At 37.2% G+C, this 14,664-nt stretch overlaps 1 long non-coding RNA gene across 1 annotated transcript in view; it reads left to right on the forward strand.

Annotated features, from left to right (window-relative positions):
* Window positions 1-1,278: 1,278 nt before the first annotated feature.
* LOC128650271 (uncharacterized) overlaps window positions 1,279-14,664 on the forward strand; it is a 278,851-nt gene continuing 265,465 nt past the window's right edge. Inside the window, exon 1 of the long non-coding RNA XR_008400737.1 lies at window positions 1,279-1,513. This is a non-coding gene — a long non-coding RNA (uncharacterized LOC128650271). The remainder of the gene's footprint in view (window positions 1,514-14,664) is intronic.

Raw genomic sequence — 14,664 nt, forward strand, 5'->3', positions numbered from 1 at the left:
ACTAAGTGCCTATAGTTATCAAATTCGATAAGTGTAAAATGGTCTTGGAAACCTGTTGAAAAGTATTAAGAAAATGGATTGTAATTGGCAAAAAGATTTAAAGGGACACTGTACCCACATTTTTTCTTTTGTGATTCAGATAGAGCATAACATTTTAAGCAACTTTCTAATTTACTCCTATTATCACATTTTCTTCATTCTCTTGGTATCTTTATTTGAAATGCAAGAAAGTAAGTTTAGATGCCGACCCATTTTTGGTGATCAACCTGGGTTGTTCTTGCTGATTGGTGGATAAACTCATCCACCAATAAAAAAGTTCTGTCCAGAGTTCTGAATAAAAAACAAAGCTTAGATGTCTTCTTTTTAAAATAAAGATAGCAAGAGAACGAAGAAAAATTGATAATAGGAATAAATTAGAAAGTGGCTTAAAATTGCATGCTCTATCTGAATCATGAAAGACAAAATTTGGGTTCAGTGTCCCTTTAAGCTCCCTGTTAAACATAGGGCCGTTATCAGCGAACCAAACATGCATTGTGGCTCTGAGAAACACCTGAAATGCGCTATCGTGATCACACTGAAATGAAAAGCGCCTTTTGTTGGGATGAAAACCGCTAAAAACAAATTGACTGATAGGTTGTGATCAGCTCCATAATTTAAAAAAAAAATATATATATTTGAATATAATTTCAGGTTAATTTTTGCTTTGAACACATCACTCTAGCTAGTATTTAATGTCCCTTTAAGTTAACTAATATTTAGAAAAGCAAGATTGAGGACTACATAACTTGTTATGACCTCTTTATGGTCTAAATAATAAAACTTCTGAGTGTTTAAATGTCTTTGCAGTCACTTATCTTGTATATGAACTTCTTGCTCCACTTATGTTATAAACCCAGTAACCCCCCATATGTTCTTCCTGTTAGTATACAGTAATATATCAGTATCTTCTGTATAATTAAAAACTCTCTGCTCTTTTTTGCACAATCCAAGAATAAAACAAATCCAGGGTAAATATTTTAACATAAAATATTTAATTAAAGAATTTCACATTTACTTCTGCTGTAGTTTTAATCATACACCCTTGTTTTCCTCCCACCTAAGCTCAGATGTGTCTTTTTCTATATTTATGCAGTGCAAACTCTTGTGTCCATGTGTCACACTCTTTGCTGTCTCCTCTGTCCCTGTGTCACACGCACAGTGGCACAAAAACACCCTCCCTCTCTGTCTCTCTCTCCAGTTTGCCCCTCCTTTCTCTCTCTAGTCTTTAGGCTCACACACAGCACAGTCTCTGCCAGCTCCGCTCCACCTTCAGCATCCACAGACACACGGGAGAGAGAGAAATAGACCTAAGTACCAGGAAGCTGCTGTCCAGTCTCACTGCATCACCTCTTTTTTGGTCTCCTTCTGCTTGCTCCCTTGTGCAGTCTTATTTCCCCCTGTAAGGATGGAGAACTGTGGGCTCCCAGAAGATTCTTTTCTGTCCTTCTTCTCCAGTCACACCTCCACCAGCCAGGTAGGTGCCAGTACAGTTCTCCCTCCTCCTTATTGGAAAGGGTGTATGAATATCTGCTGCATGAAATCAGATTGATATTCAAATAGACCTAGAAGAGCTTAAAATACAGAGGAACTAGGAAACTAAACCATTACAAAATTCTGCTTATTAGCATATTACTTCAGGTGGTGTTACCTGATGATACCCAGACAGCTATGTCTTTATCTATTCATCAGACTGCAGATGTTTTAATGGCCCAGTTGTGTTTGCAATGGGTAACTTTGGCTGGAGTTATTCCTGTTTGTTATGGTTTGTTGGTAATGTCTGGAGTTGTAAGACATTGGTTCTTCCCCAGGAGACGGGTGTCAGTGTTTTATACAAGCTGTGCATTAATAATTAATTCTACACTTTACAATGTTTGTGATGTGTGTGACTATGATGAGGGTAAATTGACTGCAATCAGCTTGCATGTACTGATTTAGTAGACTGCATTAATATAGTTGTTTTACTTTGTAAGGTTTTTAACCTCTTCACCACTTGAGGGCATTCAAAAAGTGTAATCTAGATCTAGAGGGATCTCAGAATACATATATGTATCACAAACCTGCACAGTCACCTTTGATAGCTACATTCATAGGTTTACTAAACTTCCCTCTGAAATATTGAAGCACTGTTTTTTTTTTTTACTGAAGGCAATGAATCCCATTCTCTGCTGTTCTACATTTAATGTTTCTTGGATCCTCTACCCTGTAAAAACTGTCATGTGTGCTCTGGAATTGTTTATCATTTCTGTATGTTCTTGTGTAGTTTTAAAGGATGTTTATTTTATTTGCAGCTATGTACATCTTTATCAAAGCATTATTGTTCCGCACTGTACCACTTTAACTTAGGGGTATCCTAATGACTGTGTGTTTTTTTTTTCATAGTTAACATCATCTGCAAATCAAGAAAAACATAACAATCTAAAGAAAATAAAAAAATCCCCCCCCCCCCATAAATAGTAATTTATAAGAGACATGTATTCTGTATATTAAGAAACAGTTACCTTGAAGACTGTCAGCCCTCCAGTACAGCAATCTGTGACACATTATTTTTTGCTATTATAATAGAGATGCATTCTTGCAGAGCAGAAATCAGGACACATTCTACATTGTACCTTGTCCTTGCTAAATAGCTCTCAGTTCCCCATCATCTATCTTGTCTAAAAATTGTGCTAAGTATCTCAAATTTCTTCACTTTTTTAAAATAAAATTGTACATGATATAGCTATTGTAAGATTTTGTCTACATTGGTATAAAAAGAGGCTTTATGCTCTACCACCTTAATAGAACAGGAAGTTAGTATACAAGGTCAACTAGCATGGACCAATGTCCTTTAAGTGCAATGATGAAAAAGGAAGACTTGAAGTCTGTGAATATATTTAATGTTCATCAAGAAAACTTTTTTTTTAAAGTTATTCTCCAATGTGCTTTATATTTAAAGTGACATTTATATATAAGTTGATGAATGCATGTTTTATGAATTGGGAAATATAAATATCAGAGGCTTTTATAAAGAGGTGTGTCTATCTCTCTCTCTCTTGCTCTCTCTCTCTCTCTCTCTCTCTCTCTCTCTCTCTCTCTCTCTCTCTCTCTCTCTCTCTCTCTCTCTCTCTCTCTCTCTCTCTCTCTCTATATATATATATATATATATATATATATATATATATATATATATATATATATATATATATATAGATAAAAATAAATGTTTTATTTACATTTTCTTTTACTGAACATTGGTTTATAGAGGTGTGTCCCTTTCCACCTATAGAGCTTGATGATTTGTGCTTATCAGCTAGTGAGGAATAATTGCAGATTGCATTTCCTAATAGTTTCTCCACCATTTTAAACATTTGAAGGGTCAGTAAACTTTATATTTTTCTGCAATGCTATTAAAGCCTCTGAAAGTTAGACTGATAGTGCAACTCTTAAAGGGCCATTATAATTAAAAAATGACATGCTCTAGTTTGTTAGAGAATGTCCCTTTAAGACTTTTGACATGGCATTACTGTGTGTTTAACCCACACAAAGGCATTAAACACACAGTAGAAGTACCACTGCAGGTTCCAAGCAGAAACCAGTGCGCCCTATAGAAGGAATTTATCATGGCTGCCGTATCCGACTTCCAGATGGAGCGCGTGCAAGGCTTTCACTCTGGCATTAACATTTTTCTTTCATCTTGTAACATGGAAATAAAAATGGAAGTGCTATGGACTGCGCTCTAGCAATGTTAGTTACTATAGCACTAACAATTTTTATGCTCCTCTAGGCCTAGTTTCCATTGCTATGGTAAACTGTGTAAACTTGTGGTAGCTTAAAACATCTCCATAGACTTTAAGGGAGAACTTGTTACCACCAGTCTTCATACTTTATAGCACTTTATAGGGTCACTAGTGCTAAACTTACATTTGCCTGTAATGGCCCTTTAAATGGAAAAATGGCTTTATATTTAAAGTAGTTTCTTTTTTTCTAGCTACATTTTTACAGTTTTCTTTTCCTTTTTTTTATGGATGTTACAACTTTTTTTTGTTTCCATGTTTGTGGATTTTGTTTCTCTGTGCTAATAGAACTTTTGGAGCTCAGTAAGATTGTGTACAATTATGCAATTACTATTTACTTTAAAATCATTCTAAGCATCCTTAACTTACCCTTTTTTATGCAAAATTATTTTTCATATGCATCAATTTTGGGGGTTTAATATCCCTTTAAAAGTGAAAACTCTAGAACAGGTGTAAAATATCATTATGTTATGGAAATTACAAGCACCTGCTGATTCCCAGAGATGTGACCAATAATGTACTTCTGCACAAGCTACCAATGATGTCACAGGGCAGCGTTACACATCTGATTTACTTTCCACTGCAAGTATTTTCCAGAATAGCCTGTCGTACACTTATATTGATAAGCCTTTTATAGGTCACATTAGCTTTGTTTAGGAAATGTGTTACATGTGATCTGTGGTTATATCTGCATATTTCCAAAAGTTTGCTGTGTGACTGAGACTTACTGTGACTTAATCACAAGACACAAATGAAGCACTGTCTGCTCAGTTCTATTCATACTTTAAACCTTTCCCCGTAAGTTTTATTATAAAGACCATGAGCTATTTTAGAGCTGTAGTATTATTTATATCCTTCTGGATTAATTGGGGGTCAGGGGTTAAAAGGGTTCAGTCTATTAAACACCAGCTAGTTCTGGTAGTAACAGCATAAGGTAACCTGTGCCTTTAATCAAATATGTTTGTGAGTTAATATTCAAGATTGCCAGGTGTTAATCTATTAAGAAAGTTTTCATACTCTGGTGGTATGTTAATTTCTATCTTGCAACACTACACAAATCTTGTAATTACAAGGTGCTACAACACTATTTAATGCTACAGATTATTTGATAAATTATAACCCCAAAAACAAAGAAACATCTAGAAAACATAAGTAAAATATATTCCCACATACAGTTTGGGCTTAATAGGTGCCTCAGTTTCTCTGTAGTACAACAACAAAGTATTGTAATGAATTATGTGCCTAACTATTTTGAATACCCCAAAATCTCCAAAATGAAGCAGTCATCTAGAAATCAAAGAAACTTATTATTCTAGTGTCTGTACGGAGTTGAATTACTAAGATTTTAGAGAGCTGACTCATATTTTAATACATTAGCTCCATTACCTTTTTTTTTGGTGTGGGGGGGGGGGATTCGTTGACTGATTTGTTATTGTTGACCACTAAAAAGTGATATGTTTCCTCTTTATTTCAGGGATGTGATATCGGGGTAATCATTAAAGGGGCAGTGTACTGAAAATATTATTATTATTATTGTTGTACTGTTAAACTTTCTCCCCTTGTATGTGTTCCCAAGTATCCATTATATTTGCTGGAAAGTATTAAATTGCTTACAAATAGCTCATTTACCATTTTGAAACCACTGATTATATTGAAAATGGTACTATATGCAGTATTGACTATAGAAAAGCTAGGTAAACAAGATATGGCAGGAGAAATTAATATCCCAGTGAGGGATGGCTGGCAGAACGCGAGACTCTTTCACATGCAGCTTTAAATACAATTAATGTTTATCAGCTGTTTACATAAGTGTAACTATCAGGAAGTGCAACTTATTCCTAGGTATCTTTGACCTACTGGCTGACACAAAGAATTCCCACCAAAAAAGGGGTTTATTCAGCAGAACAAAAAAATAATCATATTTTAATACCTTTATAAGGCTGAACAAAAAAAAATGTATCATGTCCCTTTTAAGAAATTGTAAAATATACAAGATGATGTACAAGGCATTAGGTAATGCAATGAGGGACACTGATATTGCCTTCCCAATTATGTTTTCTGAAGTTTCATACAAACTTGACAATGGGAATGCAGATGACGTGCAATATATTATGACTACACAGCCCCAATCATCTTTCATTTTGTGAGAATATCATATTTTGGAAGCTTTGTCTCACCCACTTATCCTAGTACTGAACCTACCAAAACCAAATCATCCAATAACTCTCATGGACCACTCTAGCCCAAATAATCAGGAACTCCACCAGACCACCCTGCCCACCCAAAGTCATCTATCCACTCACATAGACCACCCTCAGGCCAAACCAGACCCACCTATAACATTAAAAGACACTTTGAGATGGTAATATAAAATAATAAAATGTATATATAAAAAACTCAGCAAAATACTTTCATAATTTATTTTGTCCCCTTTTCCAGTAATTCCATTCTGAAATTGCGAGCCTTTCAGTTTCTGTTGGAAGTGGAAGTGCAGAACACTGTTATATTCCTCACAGCCATTGACTGCACACTTTAGTGACCTATTGATAACTGTACCTAATTGGCCCTCGCAGAGAAGGCAACCTACGTTAAAACATAGCAGCTCCCATTGTTTTATATAAACTAAAACTTTACTCTTATTTTGTCAATATTTAAACAGCTAACGAAACTTTCATCAACATGTTATTCTCAGACTAATCTTTTCTTTGAATGCATCATTCTATCTAGCATTTATTTAGTGTTTAATATCCCTTTAAGGTGACAACATTTCCCAGACCAAAATTAGGGACACCTCATGAATGTTGTGGATATGCTTATTTAGATCGAGATGACCCAAAATGAGCTCTACTTATTTAGTGCGAGATTGCCCAAAATTAGCTAAATTTGCCCATTTACATGCGTACGTTAAATAACCAGCCATTCCAAGTGACTGGTTAATGTGACTGTGAACTTGCGGTTTCACTTTGCGCTAAACACAATTAACCAGAGGTCAGACGTCTGGTTAAGATAAAAAGTTGCCCCAATTGCCCCCAACATAAAGTGGACAGTATTTCATAAGCATATATACAGTAAATAAGAGCATTTTTTTTAAAATCTGCATGAAGCAGTTAAAAGGGGTTAAAGTGAGGGGATGTGGAGTGTTTGGGGAAAAAAATAAATGTCACCTAAAGTGCCTTTACATGGAAGTCAAAGGAGGACTGTGTTTTCATTATAAATATATATGTATATACTTATATACATATATATTTATGTGTTAATATGTATATATACACATATAAACACACAAGCATATATATATTTATTACTGCCCAATGATGCTCAATTTCCCCCCTGCTCTGCGCTAGGTGATTTGCTGTGTCTGTCGGCATTGGAGCCTATGGATGTTCGCTCTCATGAGTGTTTGGCTTCTGGGCAATGCGAACAGGAGGTCGTGTTTGCATTGTGCCACACTTGTAATACTGGCACACATTTATGTGGAGCGCTAATATCGCACTTGCGTAAGCGCAATATTGTGCTCCACTCGTAATCTAGCCCATAGCATGAGATAGCCCAAAAATGAGCTTTACTTATTTATTGCTAGATTACAAATGGAGCACAGTCATTTGCACCATAGCAATTAGGGGTATATGGCGAGGGTTTGCGCTCATCTGGCTTACCGCTCGTATTACAAGTTATTAGTAAATGCGAGTGAGCGCAATCAGGATTTACGCTAGAATCATTATCGTGATTTCAGAGCTGTAGTTAACTGTTTGGCAAAAATAAAAAGTTTGCATAAAACATTTTAAAAATACATTACAAAGTACAGTTACACTTATAATAACACTGTCTAATAAAATGATTTAAAAAAAATATTGCACAAAAAAGTTATAGGGCTCAAAGATATAAGATCTCGGATGTCAGAGAAAAAAAAAAAAGTTGCCAAAGGGCTTTAACATATAGATACGTACAGTATCCCACAAAAGTGAGTACACCCCTCACATTTTTGTAAATATTTTATTATATCTTTTCATGTGACAACACTGAAGAAATGACACTTTGCTACAATGTAAAGTAGTGAGTGTACAGCCTGTATAACAGTGTAAATTTGCTGTCCCTTCAAAGTAACTCAACATACAGCGATTAATGTCTAAACCGTTGGCAACAAAAGTGAGTACACCCCTAAGTGGAAATGTCCAAATTTGGCCCAAAGTGTCAATATTTTGTGTGGCCACCATTATTTTCCAGCACTGCCTTAACCCTCTTGGGCATGGAGTTCACCAGAGCTTCACAGGTTGCCACTGGAGTCATCTTCTCCATCACAACATCACATAGCTGGTGGATGTTAGAGACCTTGCGGTCCCCCACATTCTGTTTGAGGATGCCCCACAGATGCTCAATAGGATTTAGGTCTGGATACATGCTTGGCCAGTCCATTACCTTTACCCTCAGCTTCTTTAGCAAGTCAGTTGTTGTCTTGGAGGTGTGTTTGGGGTCATTTTCACGTTGGAATACTGCCCTGTGGCCCAGTCTCCAAATGGAGGGGATCATGCTCTGCTTCAGTATGTCACAGTACATGTTGGCATTCATGGTTCCCTCAATGAACTGTAGCTCCCCAGTGCCGGCAGCACTCATGCAGGTCCATACCATGACACTCCCACCACCATGGTTGACTGTAGGCAAGAAACACTTGTCTTTGTACTCCTCACCTGGTTGCCGCCACACACGCTTGACACCATCTGAACCAAATAAGTTTATCTTGGTCTCATCGGACCACAGGGCATGGTTCCAGTAATTCCTGTCCTTAGTCTGCTTGTCTTCAGCAAACTGTTTGCGGGCTTTCTTGTGCATCATATTTAGAAGAGGCTTCCTACTGGGACGACAGCCATGCAGACCAATTTGATGTAGTGTGCGGCGTATGGTCTGAGCACTGACAGGCTGACCCCCCACCCCTTCAACCTCTGCAGCAATTCTGGCAGCACTCATACGTCTATTTTCCAAAGACAACCTCTGGATATGACGTTGAGCACGAGACCTGTTCTGAGTGGAACCTGTCCTGTGAAACCGCTGTATGGTCTTGCCCACCGTGCTGCAGATCAGTTTCAGGGTCTTGGCAATCTTCTTAAAGCCTAGGCCATCTTTATGTAGAGCAACAATCATTATTTTTTTCAGATCCTCTGAGAGTTATTTGCCATGAGGTGCCATGTTGAACTTCCAGTGACCAATATGAGAGAGTGTGAGAGCAATAACAACAAATTTAACACACCTGCTCCCCATTCACACCTGAGACCTTGTAACCCTAACGAGTCACATGACACTGGGCAGGGAAAATGGCTAATTGGGCCCAATTTGGACATTTCCACTTAGGGGTGTACTCCTTTTGTTGCCAACGGTTTAGACATTAATGGCTGTGTGTTGAGTTATTTTGAGGGGACAACAAATTTACACTGTTATACAGGCTGTACACTCACTACTTTACATTGTAGCAAAGTGTCATTTCTTCAGTGTTGTCACATGAAAAGATATAACAAAATATTTACAAATATGTGAGGGGTGTACTCACTTTTGTGGGATACTGTACATAAACATGTCTAAAGATGTATATGTGTACATATGTATTTATGTATTTATATGTGTGTATAAAAATAAAAATGCTTAAAGGGCCATGATACCCAAATGTTGAAACACTTGAAAGTGATGCAGCATAGCTGTAAAAAGCTGACTAGAAAATATCACCTGAACATCTCTATGTAAAAAAGAAAGATATTTTACCTTAAAATGTCCTAATTATTCAAACCCCATTGCAAAGGACTTTAAGCAGGAATTCAGTATGCCTGTCCCGGGACAGCCAAGGGATTGAGCTTCGTGCATATATTATTTCCCTATTCAGTTTAAGGAAGTTTACTATGAAATCTCATGAGAGTTAAGTGAAATCTCATGAGATCACAGTAAAAGAGTTTGTGACCTCAGCATTGCTGATGCTGATTGGCTGCAGTTCATTTGTTCTTTTTTTTTTTTTACCTGCAGCTAAGCAGCAGCTGAAGTATAACTTTTTACACAGAACTTACTCTGCTGATCTGAGGAAATTGTGAGGTAAAATATCTTCCTTTTTACGTATAGATGCTCAGGTTATATTTTCCTGTCAGCTTTTTACAGTTATACTGCATCAGTTTCAAGTGATTTAGCATATGAGTATTATGTCCCTTTAAATTGATTTTTTTATGTATTATTATTATTGAGTGTTGAAATCCCTATCTGTATTAAGAGAGTATATTTACTCTCTTACTCTTTTCTCCTTTTCAATAACGTTTCTACAATTTTACAGGGTCTGCACCATTTGAAAGTTTAAAGTAACTAAAAGTTACATATCTTATTTTTTCCTTTCCCTTTTCTGTTTATTTTTTATATACTGTGTATATATATATATATATATATATATACTGTATATATATATATATATATATATATATACAGTATCTCACAAAAGTGAGTACACCCCTCACATTTTTGTAAATATTTTATTATATCTTTTCATGTGACAACACTGAATGTAAAGTAGTGAGTGTACAGCCTGTATAACAGTGTAAATTTGCTGTCCCCTCAAAATAACTCAACACACAGCCATAAATGTCTAAACCATTGGCAACAAAAGTGAGTACACCCTTAGGTGGAAATGTCCAAATTGGGCCCAATTACCCATTTTCCCTCCCCGGTGTCATGTGACTCGTTAGTGTTACAAGGTCTCAGGTGTGAATGAGGAGCAGGTGTGTTAAATTTGGTGTCATCGCTCTCAAACTCTCTCATACTGGTCACTGGAAGTTCCACATGGCACCTCATGGCAAAGAACTCTCTGAGGATCTGAAAAAAGAATTGTTGCTCTACATAAAGATGGCCTAGGCTATAAGAAGACTGCCAAGACCCTGAAACTGAGCTGCAGCATGTTGGGCAAGACCATACAGCGGTTTCACAGGACAGGTTCCACTCAGAACAGGCCTCGCAATGGTCGACCAAATAAGTTGAGTGCACATGCTCAGCATCATATCCAGAGGTTGTCTTTGGGAAATAGACGTATGAGTGCTGCCAGCATTGCTACAGAGGTTGAAGGGGTGGAGGGTCAGCCTGTACAAAGACAAGTTTGGCTTGCCAACAGTCAAGCATGGTGGTGGGAGTGTCAGGGTCTGGGCCTGCATGAGTGTTGCCGGCACTGGGGAGCTACAATTCATTGAGGGAACCATTAATGCCAACATGTACTGTGACATACTGAAGCAGAGCTTCAGAGAATGGGCCGCAGGGCAGTATTCCAACATGATAATGACCCCAAACACACCTCCAAGACGACCACTGCCTTGCTAAAGAAGCTGAGGGTAAAGGTGTTGGACTGGCCAAGCATGTCTCCAGACCTAAACCCTATTGAGCATCTGTGGGGCATCCTCAAACGGAAGGTGGGGGACTAACATCCACCAGGAGGACTCCAGTGGCAACCTGTGAAGCTCTGGTGAACTCCATGCCCAAGAGGGTTAAGGCAGTGCTGGAAAATAAGGTGGCCACACAAAATATTGACACTTTGGGCCCAATTTTGACATTTCCACTTAGCGGTGTACTCATTTTTGTTGCCAACGGTTTAGACATTAATGGCTGTGTGTTGTTATTTTGAGGGGGCAGCAAATTAAACTGTTAACAGGCTGTACACTCACTACATTAATTGTAGCAAAGTGTCATTTCTTCAGTGTTGTCACATGAAAAGATATAATAAAATATTTACAAAAATGTGAGGGGTGTACTCACTTTTGTGGGATACTGTATAAATACATATATATATATATATATATATATATATATATTTACAGACAAATATAAAAACATATTTATGCAATATTCATATTTAGTAAAGGTTTTAACTATGTATTTAATGTAAATATTTCACATTCCAATGTTCTGTACATAGGGGAATACAGGGAGTGCAGAATTATTAGGCAAGTTGTATTTTTGAGGATTAATTTTATTATTGAACAACAACCATGTTCTCAATGAACCCAAAAAAACTCATTAATATCAAAGCTGAATAGTTTTGGAAGTAGTTTTTAGTTTGTTTTTAGTTATAGCTATTTTAGGGGGATATCTGTGTGTGCAGGTGACTATTACTGTGCATAATTATTAGGCAACTTAACAAAAAACAAATATATACCCATTTCAATTATTTATTTTTACCAGTGAAACCAATATAACATCTCAACATTCACAAATATACATTTCTGACATTCAAAAACAAAACAAAAACAAATCAGTGACCAATATAGCCACCTTTCTTTGCAAGGACACTCAAAAGCCTGCCATCCATGGATTCTGTCAGTGTTTGATCTGTTCACCATCAACATTGCGTGCAGCAGCAACCACAGCCTCCCAGACACTGTTCAGAGAGGTGTACTGTTTTCCCTCCTTGTAAATCTCACATTTGATGATGGACCACAGGTTCTCAATGGGGTTCAGATCAGGTGAACAAGGAGGCCATGTCATTAGATTTTCTTCTTTTATACCCTTTCTTGCCAGCTACGCTGTGGAGTACTTGGACGCGTGTGATGGAGCATTGTCCTGCATGAAAATCATGTTTTTCGTGAAGGCTGCAGACTTCTTCCTGTACCACTGCTTGAAGAAGGTGTCTTCCAGAAACTGGCAGTAGGACTGGGAGTTGAGCTTGACTCCATCCTCAACCCGAAAAGGCCCCATAAGCTCATCTTTGATGATACCAGCCCAAACCAGTACTCCACCTCCACCTTGCTGGCGTCTGAGTCGGACTGGAGCTCTCTGCCCTTTACCAATCCAGCCACGGGCCCATCCATCTGGCCCATCAAGACTCACTCTCATTTCATCAGTCCATAAAACCTTAGAAAAATCAGTCTTGAGATATTTCTTGGCCCAGTCTTGACGTTTCAGCTTGTGTGTCTTGTTCAGTGGTGGTCGTCTTTCAGCCTTTCTTACCTTGGCCATGTCTCTGAGTATTGCACACCTTGTGCTTTTGGGCACTCCAGTGATGTTGCAGCTCTGAAATATGGCCAAACTGGTGGCAAGTGGCATCTTGGCAGCTGCACGATTGACTTTTCTCAGTTCATGGGCAGTTATTTTGCGCCTTGGTTTTTCCACACGCTTCTTGCGACCCTGTTGACTATTTTGAATGAAACGCTTGATTGTTCGAAGATCACGCTTCAGAAGCTTTGCAATTTTAAGAGTGCTGCATCCCTCTGCAAGATATCTCACTATTTTTGACTTTTCTGAGCCTGTCAAGTCCTTCTTTTGACCCATTTTGCCAAAGGAAAGGAAGTTGCCTAATAATTATGCACACCTGATATAGGGTGTTGATGTCATTAGACCACACCCCTTCTCATTACAGAGATGCACATCACCTAATATGCTTAATTGGTAGTAGGCTTTCGAGCCTATACAGCTTGGAGTAAGACAACATGCATAAAGAGGATGATGTGGTCAAAATACTCATTTGCCTAATAATTCTGCACTCCCTGTATGTTCTTTGTATTTTTAAATAGACATTTCTATATATATCTGTATATATCTATAACTATATATAATCATCTATATATATATAGGTATAAATATATATTGTTTAAGAAACCATCAGATATATGTAGAAATATTTATTTATGAATAAATAGAACATATTCCATTACGTAAAGAACATTGGAATATGAAATATTCATATTTTCATGTCGGGTTAGTGCTAATGAGAAAATAAGATGGTGCTTGTGCAGCAGTGTTTTTTTTTCACCATGGACTTCTATGGGGGAATACATGAACACATGCAATATTCTATGTTCGGATTTTTGCACTAGTCGGGTTACTGCTGGAGCAAAAACAGTTTAATTTTAACTTGTAAAACGAGCGCAACACGACTAGTGCAAACCTCTTAATTCCAGAGGAGCTCTACTTATTTAGTGCGAGATGGCTCAAAATGAGCGCTACTTATTTAGCGCGAGGTGGCCCAAAATGAGCTTTACTTATTTAGTGCGAGATGGCCCGAAAATAGCTATACTTATTTAGCGCGAGATGGCCCAAATATGATTTCTACTCATTTAGCGCGAGATGGCCCAAATATGAACACTACATATTTAGGGCTAGATTACGAGTGGAGCGTAATTGTTTGTGCCCAAGCGATAAGGGGTATATCGCGAGGGTTTTGTGCTCATCCGGCTTATCGCTCATATTACAAGTTGAGCATAAACGCAATCGCGTGAGTGTAATTGTGATTTACGCTAGAATAATTACCATGATCTCCGAGCTCTGATTAACTGTTTCGCGAAAATAAAGTGTCACAAAACACATCAAAAATACATTTCAAAGTACACTTACACTCATAATAACAATATCTAATAAAAATTATTACAAGAAATTATTGAATAAAAAAGTTATAAGGGCTCAAAGATAGGAGATCTCGGGTGTTAGAAAAAAAAAAACAAGAAAAGGGCTTTAACATATTTATGCAATATTTATATTTAGTAAAGGTTATAACTGTATTTACTGTAAATATTTCACATTCCAATGTTCTGTGCCTAGGGGAATATGTTCTTTGTATTTTTAAATAAATATTCCAATATACAGTATATCTGTATATATCTATACCAACAGTATTTATAATCATCTATATATATATAGGTATAAATATATATTGCTTAAAGAAATCATCAGATATACAGTATGTAGAAATATTTATGAATAAATAAAACATATTCGGTTACGCAAAGAATCTAGGAATATGAAATATGTGATGGTGTTTGTGATGGCGCTAATGAGAATATGTGATGGTGTTTGTGTGAGAGTGGGGTGTTTTTTCCACTTTTTTTTCTCCATTAATTATGGGGGAATATGT

This window comes from Bombina bombina, chromosome 2 (genome assembly GCF_027579735.1).
Source record: "Bombina bombina isolate aBomBom1 chromosome 2, aBomBom1.pri, whole genome shotgun sequence".
Classification (NCBI taxonomy): domain Eukaryota; kingdom Metazoa; phylum Chordata; class Amphibia; order Anura; family Bombinatoridae; genus Bombina; species Bombina bombina.